This window comes from Palaemon carinicauda, chromosome 22, assembly GCF_036898095.1.
Source record: "Palaemon carinicauda isolate YSFRI2023 chromosome 22, ASM3689809v2, whole genome shotgun sequence".
NCBI classification, from domain to species: Eukaryota; Metazoa; Arthropoda; class Malacostraca; order Decapoda; family Palaemonidae; genus Palaemon; species Palaemon carinicauda.
This window is the reverse complement of record NC_090746.1, coordinates 32,824,917-32,834,916: the sequence shown is the minus strand read 5'-3', so window position 1 is coordinate 32,834,916 and position 10,000 is coordinate 32,824,917. Positions and strand designations below refer to the sequence as shown.

The 10,000-nt window shown below is 34.7% G+C and overlaps 1 protein-coding gene across 1 annotated transcript in view; it reads right to left on the bottom strand.

The window, feature by feature from the left end:
* Positions 1–10,000, bottom strand: part of for (cGMP-dependent protein kinase for) — a 749,843-nt gene that overhangs the window by 505,867 nt on the left and 233,976 nt on the right. The window lies entirely within an intron of this gene.

Genomic DNA, 10,000 nt, shown 5'->3' with positions numbered 1-10,000 from the left:
TGGGTCCTTTGACTAGCCAGATAATGCTATATTTGCTCCCTCTCTAGTTATATCTCAATTTTCTCTTGCCTACACGTACACTGAATAGTCTGGCTTATTCTTTACACATTCCCACCTTCCCTCAGACACCTGAAAGCACCAAGATAGCAGGAAAATTCTTCTTCACTAAAGGGGTTAACTGATGCACTGTAATTGTTCCGTGGCTACTTTCCACTTCTTAAGGTTAGATGAGACTTTGGTTACCATAGCTAATGACAACATTTCGTATTGTCTTGGGTAGAGCCATAACGCCTGTACCATGGTTTTCCACGTCTTTAGTTAGAGTTCTCTTTCTTGAGGGTACACTTAGGAATACTATTTAATGTTTCCTTATTTCCTTTCCTCACCGGGCTGTTCTCCTTGTTGGATGGAATCCTTGGCCTTACAGCTTTCTGCTTTCCCAACTGACTAGTAATAATAATAATAATAATCCTTATGGTGAGCGATGAAACCACCAACAAACACAAAAGAGGCCTTTCTATCATCTAATATCTTCGCCATAGTGTAAGAAGACAATCGAAGAGAGATTTATCTAATGTTGGATTCCGATAGTTGGAGCATAAATAAAAGTTCTTATGCCTGCCACAGACATTTATGACCCGAATCTCATGACATTTACATTCTTAAAAAAAAATATGAATACCCGAATTTATTAAGAAAAAAAAATATTTAACAGTTTAGGCAGTACTTTTCCACATTCATCTCTAAACCGCATGGCAGCATTAACATTATATTTTTTTTTCTTTTCAGCCAACCGCATACTAATGGGAACCTGAAAACTAATCTCACATATCCAAACGAGGAACGTTTGACTATCAACTCTGGCTCACCCAACATGAAATTCAATTCTTATCATAGCATAGATCTAAGGAAGAACAAGCAAATTATTCCTTGTAGATGGTATTACATACATGGTCATTACTCTTACTATTTCCCTTTTAGAATTATTATTGCTGTTAATATTGATCTCATCAATAATAATGCACTCCCACAAAATAAAAACCATGAACTTACATGCAAGATTTTAAAGAATAAAATGTCCATGCATGAATAAAAAAAAAGACAAGCAAAGACCCTGAAGAACAAATTAACTAAGATAAAAAATAAATTGAAAAAAAAAAAAACGTCAGCAAGGAGATAAATCTGGGTTCTACGGTTCTCTATAAAGGAAACATGAACTGAGATTGGTTGGGGGGGGGGGACTAGAGCTTTAGATCTCTGTCAGCCTAAGAATTGTGAAACGGGATGTAGGCTACGGTTACCACTAGGCTTAGGGCAACCAAAACGAAACCTAATATGATCAGACAACCACAGATACTGACAAAGATACTCCAGTCAACAACTGAAAGGATTATATAACTGGCTTATTATCATTCAAATAATAGCAACCAGTAATGGTACAAAAGTGAATAAAATGTTTTGAACTTTTGTGATATTATATTCAAGATAGGTAAAAAGTCAAAAGAAAATGACTGAAATGTTCACATACAACTTTATATATATATATATATATATATATATATATATATATATATATATATATATATATATATATATATATATATATAAATCATGCTCATAGAATAGGGTGCAATCCATAATGGAGCTGAAAGACATGCACTGCATAGATACAATATATCGTATATAGCATAGCACGAAACATCATTACTCTAAATACAGAGAGAGAGAGAGAGAGAGAGAGAGAGAGAGAGAGAGAGAGAGAGAGAGAGAGAGAGAACACCACGCCCATCCTTTATCTCTGATCCTTTCTTCAGCATATGCAATTCTTCGCATCTGCACAACCATCTATTACGCTGAAATGCACCATCACTCACCCGTAGAAAACCCATACATAATCTCCCTTTCAATCGAACCCCCCTATAATATCACTCCAGCCTCAGCGAGGGCCACAGGGCATCGCCTTCACTCCCATTAAACGCCTATCACCATCGCTGGGGCCTCGGCACCGCATTACAATTAGTCCCTCGCTGGCAACCCTTAACCACCATCCCCTGGCAAACCATCGTGACCAATACATTACTCTCGTGAGCTACATCTTAGCGCAATCACATGGTTATCTATGGTCCAACCGGAGTCGTTATTCAGCATTCACGCGAGAGAAGGGATATTAAAACGGAAAGTTATCAACACCAACATTTTCAATACTGTTCTTGAAGTTCATGAGATGAAGCATTACATAATTCACTCCCTGAATATTTTTTAACATTGCTGTAGTACGATTCAAACATAAAATCTCATTTTCTCTGGACTGTGCCATAAGATGGAACCTAAGGTATTTCGAGTTACAAAAAATATTCTTATTAATAGAGGCACCAGTCAAAAAAACTAAGAAAATACTCAACTAGAATTAATAAAGTGTGTAGATTAAAAATAAAATTTAATCCTGAAGACGCCTTTGATTATTGTGGACGGGTACAAAAGAGGGAATAAGATAATAGTTAAAGAGTGAAATTCAGACACGAATAATTATGCTATTAATCTTTTAGTTGGATCAATATAAACTCATTGCAATATCACATTGTATTTTTTACATGTATTAGTAAAACAAATATCAACAAAATCATACAAACAAATGGACATTATATCTCCATGCGCAGCTATGCATGACGAGGTTTAACTGAAATCCATTTTACAAAGAAAAATTATGATAATAAAAGTGACAGACAGACTGCCTACCTCCATGCACCTTTATATAAGATGGTTTGCCTTTGTACCAAGTTTGATTGAAATACTACTGTCCATAACAAGCTAAGTGGGTCAGACATGCTATTGAAAAGGGACAGACTCCCTTCAGGAACATGTATGTATGCTGGTGTTTATTTGCACCAAATTCGACATGAATCTATTAAGCCAAGTAGGAGAACGCTTATCATAAAATTTTTATGATAAAAGTTTATAGACAGACAAACTCCCCTCACGTACTACTACATCAATAGTTTCATCAAAATAAATTCAGTTCTGTACAACGGTTTGTGTTGAAATGTGTGTCAGGTACTCTGTGACACATAGATTGGTAGAAAATTTCTGTTCATGCACATATTCATGTGTGATAATCTGTCTTTCGCATGGTTTGACTTAAATAGGTTACAGACACGGACTGGCAGAAAAACTGACAAACGATCATGATAATCATCTCCGTCCATACACTTCTATTCGCGATAGCCCTAGTACAATATTTGACTAAAATATCTCCCACTATATGGTAGGTATAGTGATAACAAGGCAAATGTGATGAAACCAGATTTTATAGCTTTATACCCAGACATTGAAATCACATCGACTTGTTGGGAGGAAGTGCAATTGCAATGTAAGCACGACGTACAAATCGTCAGACAGTCCAATGGACAGTCAGGCAGACCAACAGATTCGAAAATGAAGGAAACAAATTATACCTTCTTCACTTTATCGGTAGAGAACTAATAACCATGTGCAAGCAATATACATAAATCGAGCAAGGACTCCGTAAATGGAGAAAAAATAAGTCGAATAAAGAATTTCCTGGTCGTTAAGAAATCATTCTTCACAGGAGCAGTAATAACTTCTAAGTTACAGCGAACCCACTAATCCGGTATAACCGGTGAGGTCGGAAAATGAAAATACTGAAAAACAGAGCTACACTGCCTCGCCAAAACAAGCACATGAATTTCCGAAAATATTCTGACGCCAAACGTGATAAGCGGATCGAGATTTATACATCAAGATCGTTATCCCCTTCCTGTTGTGAAGTCAAGGGCCAACAATCCTGGGTGGAAATAGGGAGAGGGGAAGGGGAGGGGAAGAGCGAGAGGTAGGGGTAAGGGGATGGGGGCGGGGGAACGTTGAAGAACGTAGAAAGTCATTGATAGCCTTTCAGCCTGCATCGTACTGGAAAAAAAACTCCATTGACCTGTCCGTGGGCCTTTTAGAAATTGATTCCTTTGAAGTCAAAGAAAGGCGCAGCATAAAGCCCGACGTCTGGCACGTCGTTGTAACTTACCGGAGGAACCTATTATGATAGAAGGGCGCACTCGACTACTAATAAAGCCCCCGCACAAAATCTATAAAGTACGAACCACGAAGTTAATTGGTCATAAACAAGCCGTAAATATCAGTTAACGTGCGCAAGTGATCCAAATTCTGAAATAGGTCCTGCGCCAGCACCTTTCTGGGTCTAAAGCACATTGTTGTTGTTGGTGGTGCTGCTGTTATCTCAAGACCTTCCCTGCCCAATGCATTCACGATAGTTGAATGGTTGATGTTGCACAATATTATCGCCTTTTGACACGGGGTGGAGTTCCTTTTTAAAGGTTCTCAAGCAAGGATTGTTTGCGTGAAAGCCGGACGAAAGGGGCTGTAAAAATCAAGCGATCCAGATAAGTCGCACACGTTAACAAGATATGCCATCCCCAACTGCCTCGAAGGCAAGGCTAATTACAATTCATGGACAAGGGGAGGAAAAAATTACCAGAAGATCTTTACCTTAGAATATGGCATACAAATATCCCTTACATTCCTCAGATTAACAGGGTAAGGCGTTGTGATCCCAGTGATAACATGCTAATATTACTAACAAATTCAGTTAGGAAAAAATAAATGACCTACTTTTATTTTCAACTTACGTGATGAAAGGATGGCATGTAAAACCCTTTTCCTATAAACAATGCAGATACGAAATAAAAGTGATACGTTATAATAGTATCAAATCAGCTCAAAACAATATTTCAGAAATTCCACTGACACATAACTACCTGTATCAGCACAAAAAAGGCGAAACTTTAAGAACTTGCAGATTCAGTTTTTAGTTTATTTTCGCTACATTCGGAGATAGAAAACGAATCACCACAAAAGTCTAGAACGTTTTTTTATCTACTGGACAGTTTTAAACTCCTATGTCGTTTCATATCCCCATTCAGTAAAAACATTTAAAATAAGCCTGAATGTATACAGATGGAATATACAGTACATCTTGACCAAAAAGATAAGGTCTTTAACTTAATTTTTGTTCTCATATATTTTCACGTTTTCCGTGATAACATGCATTTGTAATAAAAAAAATACTTTTTCATGAACAAATGTGAGTATATGCCACATATTATTTATTCATTACTTTTGATGTTCATGTAAAACGTAATCTCATAATTTTGTTGATAATTCTGTATGGAGGATATATAGCAAAGAATTATCTTTACGGCATTAAGTTCTCACAGCTAAGTTAACATCAATTTGTTTCTGAAATCATAACAATTATAATTACACTTAATTAGTTAATTTTTATATTCACGAACCCCTATGGTTAGTATTCTAATGGCCTTAAGAAAGAAGGATTGTATACAACGAAACAATATCACCGACTCAACAATCTTAGATAATAATAATAATAATATCTTTTACCTAATGAGCTTCACTGTTTTACCTCAGTGTGCCTGGTCTAATAAAGGGTAGCAGCATTGTTGAATGAAAATGTGATAGTGCTGAAGCTTAAATACTAATGAATTCCCATTGTTTTGATGAGGAATCTTGCGGAACACGATTACTTAAATGGTTTGAAAGAGATTATGCTAAAGTGCAAGTTGAATGTGAGATTAAATTACCCAGCCTACCACCAAGTAGTAACAAATGCTTGTGGACTATTATGACCAATGTATTTTTGCATGGAAAATGGAATTCAGTGTTATTGTAAAGCTTACTACTGGGGTTCAAATATGGAGTTAAAATATTTGACGATAAGATATACCGTGTGAGGGTTTCGCGTTACGAAAGTATTATTTAGGGAAAGGATATTTATTAGCATAAGAAAATCCTTATAGAAGGAACTGGAAAATAAAGACCAGCAAGAGGTAACTGGAAAAGCACGAATAAAATAAGTTATGCTTTAACCATCAGTCTGAATATCACTGGAAAAAAAACAATTTATAAAACGTTATTATAACAAAGTGTGAAAGATTTTGCTGGTAGTGTAGTTAAATCGAAAAATATCATAGCTAATAGCTACGAGGATTTACATAATAAAAATACAGACATTGAGACGCTGGAGAAGGAAGAACACGGATTACTGGCTGATATATTTATGATCAAAGATCTTTCCTTACACAATATATAAGAACATTGAAAAGGCTTAAGTTAGGACTAACACATGAACATGGTTGAGTTCTGATGAAACTAGAGGCATAGATGGAAAGATGTGTCACTTTCAACGATGGTTTGGTAATGAAAGGGTAAATAGAAATCAGACCAGGGAACAATGGTTGGAAGGTCCACAGACATATAAATGGCAACAAAAGGACCTTGACATTCAGAATACAGTGAATAGCAACCTTTTTACGTAAAGACGTTCATCATTGTATTACAAGACAACAGTCAAAGATTTGTTCTTGTGACGATGCTTGCTCTGTAAAATGAAAAAAAAAAAAAAAAAACATTTCTGGATAACTCAAAAAGCATATAAAATTCATAAGATTTTTTTCTTTTGATTGATTTGTCGTTTTCAAAATTCACTTGCACTATCAGCATAAATTCAAGACCCCACAATCGTTTCATTATGTTTTAGTTCTTTAAATCTAATAAATGCCTTATCTAGAGTTTTAACATCTTAAACATGTCTTTTGAATTAATTACTGGATCAACTATAATGCTATTAGGTTAATATAGTCACATAACCAAAGATCTTATATAAAAGAAAGAAATATAAAAGAACGCGATAAAATACAAAAAAATAGTACAGTTGGCTTCATTAATTTAGGTTCACTTCTGAGAAAGCTAAGGAGACGTCAAACACCTGTACACTGTAGCAGGTAACGCTGTGTTTAGCAAAAGAAAAACCGTTGGAAACACTGCCTGTAAAACAAAGTACCTGAGCTTGTAGACAGCTGAACACAAGCATTTTGATTCATTTCAAGAAGTGTTGTATAGAAAATATTGTTATTTGCTTCACAGAACTTCGTAAAAATTAATACAAATGCTTCTGATCACGTGTTTACAAGCTCAGCGACCTTGTTTTACAGGGACTATTGCCAATAGTCTCTTTTCACCTATCATGGCGTTACCTCCTGTCAGATGACTCCTAAGATTCCGCAGAAGTGTACTGGACTCAATGAAGTCGAAGTCAACTGTACACTGTAGCAGGTAACCCCGTGTTTAACAAAAGAAAAACTTGGCAATGCTGCCTGTAAAATAGTCACCGAGTTTGTAAATCAAACACATTTTTATTATTTCCCATGAAGCGTACCGGAATTAAGGAAGCCAACTGTACAAGGGAACTATCAAAACAAAAGCTTTTAACAAAATTCCTTATTTTGTAATAGAGGAATTACCTTCCCGGGTCAGGAAAATCATATTTTGTAGAATTAAATTAGTAAATGTGGACAACGACAAAAAAATACATAATTAATCTAATTTATGAATGCTAAATTGAGATTCACTCAAGTGAGCTGAATTCTATCTCTCAAAAAAAAAGGATACTTACATTAGTCCAATTCTTCTAACAGCGAATATAAAACGCAAATAGTTTGCCTCTACAGCTTTAAAATTTTCTACATTCTCTCGTATCCACTTCCACACACACACACACATATATATATATATATATACATATATATTATATATATACTGTATACATATGTATATGTATGTATATATATATATATATATATATATATATATATATATATATATATATATACACGTGTTAAACCTGTTCGTGCAAAATCATTTTTAATCTTACAAAAAACTCAAAAACTGTATGCTGTTTAAGCAGTATGTACTAAGCTCACCAATTTAATCAAAAACATTACACTTGTTACATAAACTACTGTATAATTTCCCAAGTTACTCTACTTATAATCTCAAGAAAGCTAAAAAATCACGACGATTATTTCATTATTTATTAAATTTTACGAATACATGAACTAAGCCATATTTCTAAAGCATTGCCTGAAAGTAATAAAACCTTACTCCTTCCTTTCCTCAAGTAAACACAATAAACGAACCAAATCGACGCACACCTTTGAACTGCTTATACCATAAATTATCACTTTCGACAATACTAAGCTATTATAAAAACAACATACTCGTATATCAGGCTAAAGTATAGTTCAGTAAGCTGTACTGATGTCATAAAAACCGATATAAAGCGTTGTACAAAGACCCAGTATTACTTCTGATCAGGATTCCTTATAAGATGTAATGTCAACATTGGCGAAAAATTACACCGTCCCGAACTTCCTTTTGTGATTCCTTTTTTGTAAAGCTCCAGTCTGATAACATCTCTCTCTCTCTCTCTCTCTCTCTCTCTCTCTCTCTCTCTCTCTCTCTCTCTCTCTCTCTCTCTCTCTGACGCACATACATATCTATCAAAACACACACACACACACACACACACACACACACACACACACACACACATATATATATATATATATATATATATATATATGTGTGTGTGTGTGTGTGTGTGTATATATATAATATATATATATGTATGTGTTTATATATATATATATATATATATATATATATATATATATATATACAGAAAACTTAAATGTGCATATACTGTACATATGAAATAAGGATAAAGAGAAGGAAATATAAACAAGATGATATAAATAAAACACTAAGAAAAGCATGTAAACGTTACAAACGCTCTTCTCATGACTTCTAATGTTAAAAGACTTACAGACCTAGTCATTTAAGGAGTTGTAGGAAGACGTATCACCCAACAAGAATCCCAATCGTTCGTTGCGAGTTACAAGTCAGGAGCTCCAAATCACTTAAAATTTATTAGCTTTGATTTTGATATCGATTAGGGGAGGTTCCAAATTAGAAGTGATGCAGATTACCTTTAGATGGTTTAGAATATTCTACGTTGTAAGAAATACCTTTTCTAATTTCCTAACATTACTCTATAGGTATAGCATCCACAACAATGGTGGTACGATAATAAATAACCTAATTTAACTTTTAAACATCCTTAATATTTCTGTCTAATCCCTAAAAGCTTCAAAAGAAAGAAATGATAATTAAAAAGATACAACAAACTTAAACAAAATTACTCTACATAAGAAGTTCTCTGAAGAATCAAGATTAACTGCGAAGATTCGAATCATCTCATAGATCAATCCGAATGATGAAAATTATGCTCGACCCTAACTCGGGTTCATAAATCCGAATGCTCTCTTTCGGCTCCTCTCATATCAGACGTGTTTACAACCTGTCAAGCTTTTTTTCTTTCTTCTAACGGGCCCGGATAACAACCGTACTTTATTGATACCGCTTATCTTCGCGTTATGGCTAATAATAAGCATTGGCTGGGGCATTGCACTGCCGAACATAGGGAAAAGCAAAAGCAAGTTGCATATTAACACAACAGATTGGAGACTTCAGTATGTCTGTGTACACCCTTGAGTAATATTGAGCTGTCAAAAAAATCATACATATCAACTTTTTTTTTTTTTATAAAAGAGGAAAAATAATGTTTAACAGAGAAAAATTATTGGAATTTAGATTTTATTTTTTGCTAAAATCTAAACGTAACATCGAGTTTTATTTGATTTTTAAAGACACAAACTGTTTGCATGGATGTTGAAGAGATTAAAAGAAAATTTACCGGAACGATATATACATTTACACGGTCAAATCTTAAAAAATAAGCAACTATCCCAGTTTCTCTAATAAGAGACCCCTTTATTTCAGATGGTCGAAGAGATTTTGGTATTATAAACAATCCTTTTGGGGTCAGAACAATTGCCTATAGAACTGGTTTCACATTGCACAAGTCTGTCAAAGATAACAAGGATACTTAAAATGTCCAACAGGAAAAAAAATTAAACAGAAAACCTTTACGACATACTGACTAATCCCTACTCACAAAAAGGGGGCAGAGAGAGAGAGAGAGAGAGAGAGAGAGAGAGAGAGAGAGAGAGAGAGAGAGAGAGAGAGAGAGAGAGAGAGAGAATGCTTTTCG